The sequence below is a fragment of the Chrysochloris asiatica genome, unplaced genomic scaffold, assembly GCF_000296735.1.
Source record: "Chrysochloris asiatica unplaced genomic scaffold, ChrAsi1.0 scaffold00227, whole genome shotgun sequence".
NCBI lineage: Eukaryota > Metazoa > Chordata > Mammalia > Afrosoricida > Chrysochloridae > Chrysochloris > Chrysochloris asiatica.
In genome coordinates, this window is record NW_006408745.1 from 4,057,168 (window position 1) to 4,066,947 (window position 9,780).

General features: G+C 38.2%; 1 pseudogene; it reads right to left on the bottom strand.

The window, feature by feature from the left end:
- Nucleotides 1-7,125: 7,125 nt before the first annotated feature.
- Nucleotides 7,126-7,401, bottom strand: LOC102836265 (annotated as a pseudogene).
- Nucleotides 7,402-9,780: the final 2,379 nt, after the last annotated feature.

Genomic DNA, 9,780 nt, shown 5'->3' on the forward strand with positions numbered 1-9,780 from the left:
TATACAGGGTTGCCATGGTCAGAACCAACTTGACAACACTTAACAACAACACATATAATCAAAGGAGTCCTGGTGTGGCACTGTCAGTTAATGCTGTGGACTGCAAAGTTGGTTAGAACAGCAAGACAAGAGGTTCAGTTCAGCAGCCGCTCCTCAGAAAGCCGATACAGGATTACTATGAGTTGCAACTCACTCGACAGCATGTAACAACAATATGAGATACCTTGGCTTGGGTAAAGCTCACCTTAGTCCTCAAACTGACGTCTTTGAACTTGAACACATTAAACATACTTCTTGTGCATCAGATTTGCCTAATGCAAAACGTCCTTTGATTTCTTGATTGCTGCTTCCATGAGTGTTGATGATTGATCTGAGCAAAATGAAGTCTGACAAATTCAATCTTTTCTCCAATTATCTTGATGTTATATATTGGTCCAGTGGTGAGGATCTTTGTTTTCTTTATAATGAGGTGCAAACCATACCTATGACTGTGGTCTTTTACTTTCATCAGTAAGTATTTTAAGTCCTCTTCACTTTCAGCAAACAAGGTTGTCTCTTCTGCTTATTGCAGGCTGTTAATAAGTCTTTCTCCAGTCTTGATGCCATGTTTTTCTTTATATAATCCAGCTTCTCAGATTATTAGCTCATTATGCAGAATGAATAAGTATGGTTAAACAATACAACCCTGGCACACACCTCTCCTAATTTAAACCCATTTGGTGCCCCTTGTTCTGTTTGAACAACTGTCTCTTGATCTATGTACAAGCCCTCATAAGCACAGTGAAATATTCCAGAATACTCACTCTCTGTAGTGTTGTCCATAACTTGTCATGATCCACACAAATTAAAGCTTTTGTGTAGTCAATAAAGCACAAACTCCTTTCTGGTATTCTCTGCTTTCAGCCAAGGTCCGTTTCATGTCAGCAATGTTATCCCTTGCTCCTCATCCTCTGCTGAATCTGGCTTGAACCTGTGGAAGTTTTCTGTCAATGTATGGCTTCAGCCATTTTTATTTTATATTTAGCAAATTTTATTTGCATGCAATGTTAATGATATTGTCCGATGATTTTCGCATTCCATTGAGTCACCTTTCTTTGGAATTGGCACATATATGGATCTATTCCTGTCATTTGGCCAGGTAGTTGTCTTCCAAATTTCTTGGCAAATATGAGTGAGTGCCTCCAGTGCTGATCAGTTTGTTCAAAGATTCAATTTGTATTCCATCAATTCCTGGTGCCTTGTTCTTTGCCAGTGCCTTCAATTCACTCTGGACTTCTTCCTTCAGTATCATTGGCTCTTGATGGTATGCTACCTCTTGAAATGGTTGAACATTGACCATTTCTTTTTGGTACAGTGACTCTGTGTACTTCTTTCATTTTCTTTTAATGCTCTGCTGCATCATTCAATATTTTGCCCATAGACTCCTTCAACATTGCAAGTCTAGGCTTGAATTTTTTCCTAAATTCTCTCAGCTGAGAAACGCTGAACATTTCACTTCTGGTTTTCTGACTCCAGGTCTTTGTACATTTTGTTATAATATTTGACTCTGTCTTCACAAGTTGACCTTTGAAATTTCCTGTTCAGCTCGTGTATCTCCTCATTTCTTCCTTATACCTTAGCATCTCCATGCTGGAGATCAAGTTTCAAAGTCTCTTCTAACATCCATTTTGGTCTTTTCTTTCTTTCTTGTCTTCTTAATGACCTTTTGTTTTCTTCCTGTATGGTGTTTTTGATGTCCTTCCACAACTCTTCTGATCTTCAGTCTTTAGTGTATAAAGCATTAAATCTGTTCTTCAGATGATCCGAAAATCATGCTGGGATATATGCAAGTTGATATGTTGGTTCTCATGGACTTTTTTAAATTTTCTTCAGCTTCAGCTTGAACTTGCATACGAGCCATGATAACATGTCCCACAGTCTGCCCTGGTCTTGTTTTGGCTGATGATATGGAGCTCTTCCACTATGTCATTCCACAAATGTAGTCAGTTTAATTTCTGTTTCTTCCATATGGTGATATTCACGTGCGTTGTGTGTATGGTAGTCATTCATATTGTTTAAAAAAGTTATTTGCAATGAAAAAGTTATTGGTCTTGAGGGAGAACAAATAAGATGGCAAATCGGGTGGAAGTGCAGTAAAGAGCTCCACCAGCAACAACACAGAATACCTGACCAAGCAGGCTCAGGGGATGGTCCCAGAACTCTGAACCACATTTAAAGGAATATTTAAATGGTTGGAAGGCTTACAACTGGGGAAATTTGTGGCAGAAGCAAGAAATCCATTGCTTTCTAGTCCAGGACACTCAGCTGCTCCAGGAGCTGCCATCTTGGGTAAAACCAAGTGGGGGAAGGATTGGAAACGGGAGTAGCTAATCTTACAGTCCAGAAACAGAGGACCCTAAGACCATCAAGAGAGGAACTCACAAGCAGAATGCAGGACCTTATCTAGAGATGCAGCAGCCCCAGCGATGGAGACAGAGATGGGGGCATGGAGAGGTGGAGCAGCCTGGGACTCTAGATTCATGGACTAAGAAGAAAAGGACTAAGAGCTGGTGTCCAGGAGCCAACTTGCAGAATGTGCCCTTTGGAGATGTAAATTATTATATATGCCTGAGTGTTTTGTTTTGTTTGGTTTGTGTGTTTTTAAAAAAGCTGAAGTTGATAGAGAGAAATACTGTTAACTTATGGTACATGGAGGGGATTATAATCAATGTAATGAAACAAGGTATATGATTTGTTGAATGTAAAACTGATGATATGTCCTGTAAACTTTCACTCAATCCACAATAAAAACCTTAAATTAAAAAAAAGAAGTTATTGGTCTTGCAAAATTCTATCATAGGATCTCCAGCATAGTTTCTATCACCTAGCTCATATTTTCCAAATATTGATCCTTTTTCTGTTTCCAACCTTTGCATTCCAATTGCCAATAATTATCAATACATCTTGATTGCATGTCTATTCACCTGCAGTCTGAAGAAGTCTTCTATTTCATCATCACTGGCTTTAGTGGTTGGCGCATAAGTTGAATAATAGTGACTATAACTGGTCTTCCTTCTAAGCGTATGGGTATTATCCTAGCACAGACATCATTGTACTTCAAGACAAATCTTGATATGTTCTTTTTGATGATGAATACAATGTCATTCCTCTTCAATTTGTCATTGCTGGCATAATAATCTATGGACTGTTAGATTCAAAATGGCCAATACCAGTTCATTTCAGCTCACTAATGCTTATGATACTTATGTGTTCCAGTTCATTTTGACAATTTCAAGTTTTCATAGATTCATACTTTATACATTCCATGTTTTGATTATTATGGATGTTTACAGCAGTTTCTCCTCATTTTGAGTTGTGTCCCATCATCAAATAAAGGTCCGGAAAGTTTTATACCATTCATATCATCAAGGTCACTACTTTGAGGAAACAGCTCATCCTCAGTTGTATTTTGAGTGCCTTCCAACCTGAGGGCCTCATTTTCCAGCACTATATCAGACAATATTCTGGTGCTGACAGTGTTCCACTACTATTCATAAGGTTTTCAGTGACTAAATATTCAGAAGTAGTCTGTCTCTCCTTCTTTCTTGCCTGTGTTCAACTAGAAGCTCAGCTGAAACCTGTCCATTATGAGTGACCCTGCTGGCATTTAAAATAGCTCCCAGAATCACTGCCACACACAACCACCACAGCACAACAAACTGGTGATACTAAAATTTACTCAAGGATATATTGTTTTTTATCATTAAGTGCTGTCAAGTCAGTTCTGATTCACAGCAACCCTGTATAGGGTTTCTGGGCAGCAGCAGCTGTGGGTTTGAACTGACAACCTTTTGATTCACAGTCCAGTCCTGATCCTGCAGTGCCACTCCAGGAATCCAAATAATAAACTGAATTTGTATTTTTTAAAAATCATAAAAATAAAAAATAAAAATTTAATTCTTCAAGCGTGAGTCAAAAATTATGTGTTCTGGTCATATTACAATGTCTGTCCACATCCATGGCTGATGACAACGTTGAGCATGCATGTGAAATGATTCTGTCAACTACATGAGCGACAGTAAATTAGTTAGCTAATATTTACAGATCAGCCATAACTCTGCCTATGAAATAATCCAGGACAGATTTGGGTTTCAAAAAGTTTGTGCGAGATGGGTACTGAAACATCTTTCAGAAGAGCATGAGCACAAGCGTTTAGACAGCTGCAAACAAAATTTGGACTGATTCTTGAAGGAAGGTAAAAATTTCTTAAAAGAATCATTACTGGAGACAAGACATGGATTTATCACTATGAGTCTTAGAGTAAACAGCAAAGTATGGAATGGAAACATCCTCAATCCCCAACCAAGAAAAAGTTCAAAAGTCAATCATCATCTGGGAAAATTGATGCTTAGAGTCTTCTAGGATTCTGAAGGACCAGTATTGGGACACTGTCAGGGGAAAGGTTCAACAATATTCAACAGTGTTCATTACAGTGAAATGCTCACAGAAGACCTGAAGCTTAAACTTTGGATTAAATGCAGAGGATTGTTATCTAAGAGCATTGTGATCTTGCAAGATAATGCATGACTGCACACACATGCCTACACTGTTGACACTCTGCCTATAGTACTGATCTTGCTCCATTGGACTTTCACCTGTTTGGTCCCCTGATAGCAGCCATTCAAGGAGGAAGATTCACCTCTCATGAAGAAGTAAAAACATCAGTGTATTTGTGCCCTAAAACTCAGCCTAAAACATTTTAAATAAGGAAATACAAGAGCTTGTTGACAGATGAACTAAGTGTATTGAAAAGCAAGGAGATTTTGTCAAAAAATGATGTATTTGTCTTTTCAGAAATTTGATTAAAATAAATTCAACAGCCAGAGTTCAGATAATTTTTTTACTAACCCTTGTACATTGACAATGAACAAATGTGAATTAAAAATTTTAAAAACAATGTGAAAAAATAGACTTTATCAAAATCTGTGACTTCTGTTCTGAAGGAAACACTATTAAAAAATGAAATCCTCAGAAGAAAGGCCTGGCAACCTAATTCCAAAAGATAAGTCATTAAAAATCCTATGGAACACAGTTGTACTTTGAAACATATGAGGTCACCATAAGTTGAATTCAACTCCAAGAAAACTGATTTGCTATGTGAATTGTTAAGAAGAGCACTAGAGTAAAATGGTAAAACGGTTAAGTGGTAAGAAGAAAGAAAGGGAAGAAAGAAGGAAGGAAATAAAGCCACAAACTGAGAGAAAATATTCATAGTATGTATTTCTGACAAAAGACTGCTCTTTGAAGTGCCATCCAATCCAGTCAGTTCCAACTCATAGCAACCTTGTATAGGGTTCCCAAAAGCTGCTGGTGGGTTTGAACCACTGACTTTTCAGTTAGCAATCTAATGCTTATTGTAGAGCGTCACACCAGGACTCCAGAAAATACAAATTCAAGTCAATAATAAGATAAATAATCCAATTAAAGTTGGACAAAGATTTCACAAAAGAAAATATACAACAAATAAGAAAATGAGATGTTCAATATTTTAGTAATTAGTTAAATTCAGATTAAGCTCACAATGAGATACCATCACAAGCCCACTGTTGTTAAGTGCCATCAGGTTGTTTCTGACTCATAGGGACCCTATATAGGGTTTCTGAGCCTTTAAATCTTTGTGAGAACAGAAAGCCTCATTATAAAAACTGGTAATATCAAGTATTAGCAAGGATGTGGAGCCCTGGAATTCTCATTAATTACCGGTGAGACTGTTCAATAGTTCAACTGCAGAAAACAGCTTTACAGTTTTTTATAAGGCTGGAAAGGGAGTGCTGGTGACAATGTAGGATAAGTACTGGACTACAGCTTTCTGATCACAGAAAGGTTTACAGCCTTGAAAACGCTATATAGGGTCACTATGAGTTGAAACCAATTCCATAGTACCTAACAACACAGAAGGCTAAATATGCACGTGTTGTTGTTCTTGGTTGCCCTGAGTATATTCTGATTTATAATCAATCCTTGTGTGCAGAGTACAACTGTTTCATAGTTTTTCAAGGCTTTGCTCTTTCTGAAGCAAACCACGAGGTCTATCTTCTGAGGAAACTATGGCTGAGTTCTAACCACCAACTTTTTAGCTAACAGTAGAATGCTTAACTATTTATACCACACAGGGACTCCTAAATATTTTACTCCTAAATATTATACTTATCAAAACCACCAGTTGCCATCAATTTGATATATTATACTCATGGTGACGAATGTATGCAGAACAGAACTGCACTCCACAGGGTTTTCAATCCTTTCAAAAGCAGATTGGCAGCCTTTTCTTCCTAGACACTTCTAGGATGGTTTTGAACTGCCAATCTTTTTAATGTTTTGAGTGCTTAAACATTTGTTTCACCCAGGGACCTTGGATTTATCACATGACCTAGCAATTCCACTGTTAGGAATTTAACCAAGAGAAAAGAAAACTTAAATACTTATTCATGAATATTTATAGTAGCTTTTTCTAAAGTAGTACCAGACTGAAACAACACCCTGCCCATGTGCAGGTAACCTGATAAAGACATTTATGGTATATTCATATAACTGAATAAATTTAGCAATTAAAAGGAATTAACTTTTTTTTTTTAGAGTACAGAAAAATAATTTGTTCCAAAAGACAGCAGAAATAAGAAATTCATCCTAAAAATATAGTTTGGTATAATTCTATCACATTGGGACAGATCTTCTCTCTGAACGTGGTCTCCTGTTGTCTGCCCCACTGAGTTGTTTCTGCTGTGAAGCCATTTCTGGGCAAGCCTTACATTGCTTTGCTGATTCTCTTGTCATGAACAGGCAGGGACTGTATTCAAATGTTCCAAGCTTCCAAAGAGAGAGTAATGTATTCTCCGAATTATAGCACCTTCCATTTCAGAAGCGTGTATAATCATTTTGCACAGTCATAACAGTTTAGGTAAACTTAAGTAAGCACAAAATCCATCAAAGTGTAAAAAATGTAGCAGGAAAAATACTGTCTTTTAGAATAATGCATTCATATGTGATGTGAATGTTTAAGGCAGTTGATGCCCAAACAGGTGCATCAAGGAAGGTGCTCTGAGTTTGGAGGTGATTTCTGCATCTAGAATAATTCTCTTTGTGACCTCAGTACCAGGCACTGTAGAGTACACCTTCTTCAGGGCCAGGGTACTTAAGATACCAGGTGGTTTCATTTTCCAATTGTGGTTCAAAGAGAAGGTTGAGTTGAGCCAGAATAGCAACCAGACAAAAAAAGTAGCAGCAAACTGAGTAGGTCACCAACATAGTGATGATGACTCCTTCGTTAGGACCTTTAGGATGGAACCAGGGCACTAAAAAGTTCTCAAAGCCCCAGAACATGATCATAACAATGAGAGACACCTTAAGGCCACTGTACACCATGGTTGTCACCTAAGTAGCCAGTCCTGGCTCTGCGCATCACTTTGGTCCCACCAGGCAAAAGGAATGAATTTTTAATATATTGAACTACATGGATTACTATAGAAAATATTACGTGAGTGAAATAATTCAGATAAAAAAGAGTCAATATTAGAAGAAAGTAAATCTAAATAATGTTGTAGTTGCTGTTAAGTGCCATCAGGTCAGTACTGACTCATAGCAACCCTATGCACAACAGAATGGAACATTGCCCAGTGCTGAGCCATCCTCACAATTGTTGCCACACTTGAGCCCATTGATGCTACCATTTTGCCAATCCATCTCTCTGGCGAATCTTCCTCTGTTTCTGTGACCCTCCACCTTACCAAACATGATATCCTTCTCCAGCGACTAGTCCCTCCTGACAATATGTCCAAAGTGTGAGAGATGAAGTTTGGCTATCTTAGCCTCCAAGGAGCACTCTGGCTGCACTTCTTCCAACACAGATGTGTTTATTCTTTTGGCAGCTCATGGTACTTTCAATATTCTCTTCCACACAATAATTCAAATTCTTCTAGGGTCTTCCTTATTCACTGTCCAGCTTTTGCATGCATGTGAGGTTATTGAAAATACCATGGCTTGGGTCAGGTGTACCTTAGTCCTCAAGTTAACATATTTGCTCTTCAACACTTTAAAAAGGTCTTGTGCAGAAGATTTGCCTAATGCAATATGTCATTTGATTTCTTGACTGCTGCTTCCATGAGTGTTGATGGTTGATCCATGAAGAATGAAGTCCTTGATAATTTCAATCATTTCTCTATTGATAAGAGTGTTGTTTATTGTTCCAGTGGTGAGGATTTTTGTTTTCTTTAAATTGAGATGCAATACATACTGAAGGCTGTGCTCTTTGATCTTCATCAGTAAATATTTTAAGTCCTCTTTACTTTCAACAAGCAAGGTTATATCATTGCATATCACAAGTTGTTAATGAGTCTTCCTCCAATCCTGATGCCACGTTTTTCTTCATAGAACCCAGCTTCTCAGATTATTTGCTCAGCAAACAGGTTGAATAAGTATGGTGAAAGAATACAACCCTGTCTCACACCTTTCTTAGTTTTAAACCATTCAGTATTCCTATGTTCTATTCAAACAACTGCTTCTTGGTCCACGTACAGATTCCTCATGAACACAATTAAGTGTTCAGAAATACTCATACTTCACAATGTTGTCCATAGCTCGTCATGATCCACACAATAGAAAGCCTTTGCATAGCCAATAAAATACAGGTAACCATCTTTCTGGTATTCTCTGCTCTCAGCCAAGAGCCATCAAATATCAGCAATGATATCCCTTGTTCCACATTTCTATAGTAGAAAAATTACTGGTTGCCTAGGACCAGAAGGCAGGGAGTAGACTGCTTAGGAAAGAGAGCAAAGGGATATTTTGGGATATTGAAAATGTTTTATATTTTGATTGTATATTGGTCACGTGGATATACACATTTGTCAGAACTCATCTAAATGTTCATTTTAAACAGATTCATTTATTGTATGTAAACCATACTTCTGTAAATTTGGAACACCATCACTCATCTATCAGTTTGTCCTACTGTGGTGGCTTATATATTTCTGTGATGCTGATAGCTGTGTCACCAGTATTTTAAATATCAACAGGTCACCAATCGTGGACAGGTTTCAGTAGAGCTTCCAGACTAACATACACTAGGAAGAAGAAGTGGACCACTTCTGAAGGGTTAGTTACTGAAAACCTAATACATGGCAACAGAACACTGTCTGATATAGTACAAGAAGATGAGTCCCTCAGGGTGGAAAATATCACTTGTGAGTTGACCCTAATGATATAAATGGACTGAAGCATTCACAATTTTCATTTGCAGATGGGGCACTATTCAAAACAGGAAGCATTCACAATCTTCATTTGCAGATGAATCACAATTCAAAATGGGAACAAACATCCATTTATAATTGGTACCTCAAATGTAAGAAAATTGGAAGCTGTCAAAAATAAACTGGTAGTCATATAGATAGATATCCTAGGCATTGTTGTTGTTGTTGTCAGGTGCCATCGAGTCGGAACCGACTCATAGCGACCCCATGCACAGCAGAACGAAACAATGCTCGATCCTGGGCCAACCTCACCACCGCTGCCACCCCCGAGTCCATCAATGATGCCACCTGGCCGATCCATCTCGTTGGAGGTCTTCCTCTTTTTCTCTGACCCTCCACCCTACCCAGCATGACATCCTTCTCCAACGATTGTTTCCTCCGGACTACATGTCCAAAGTAGGAGAGACGAAGCTTAGCCATCCTGGCCTCCAAGGAGCACTCTGGCTGCACTTCTTCCAAAACAGATCTATTGGTTCTTTTGGCAGTCCATGGCACC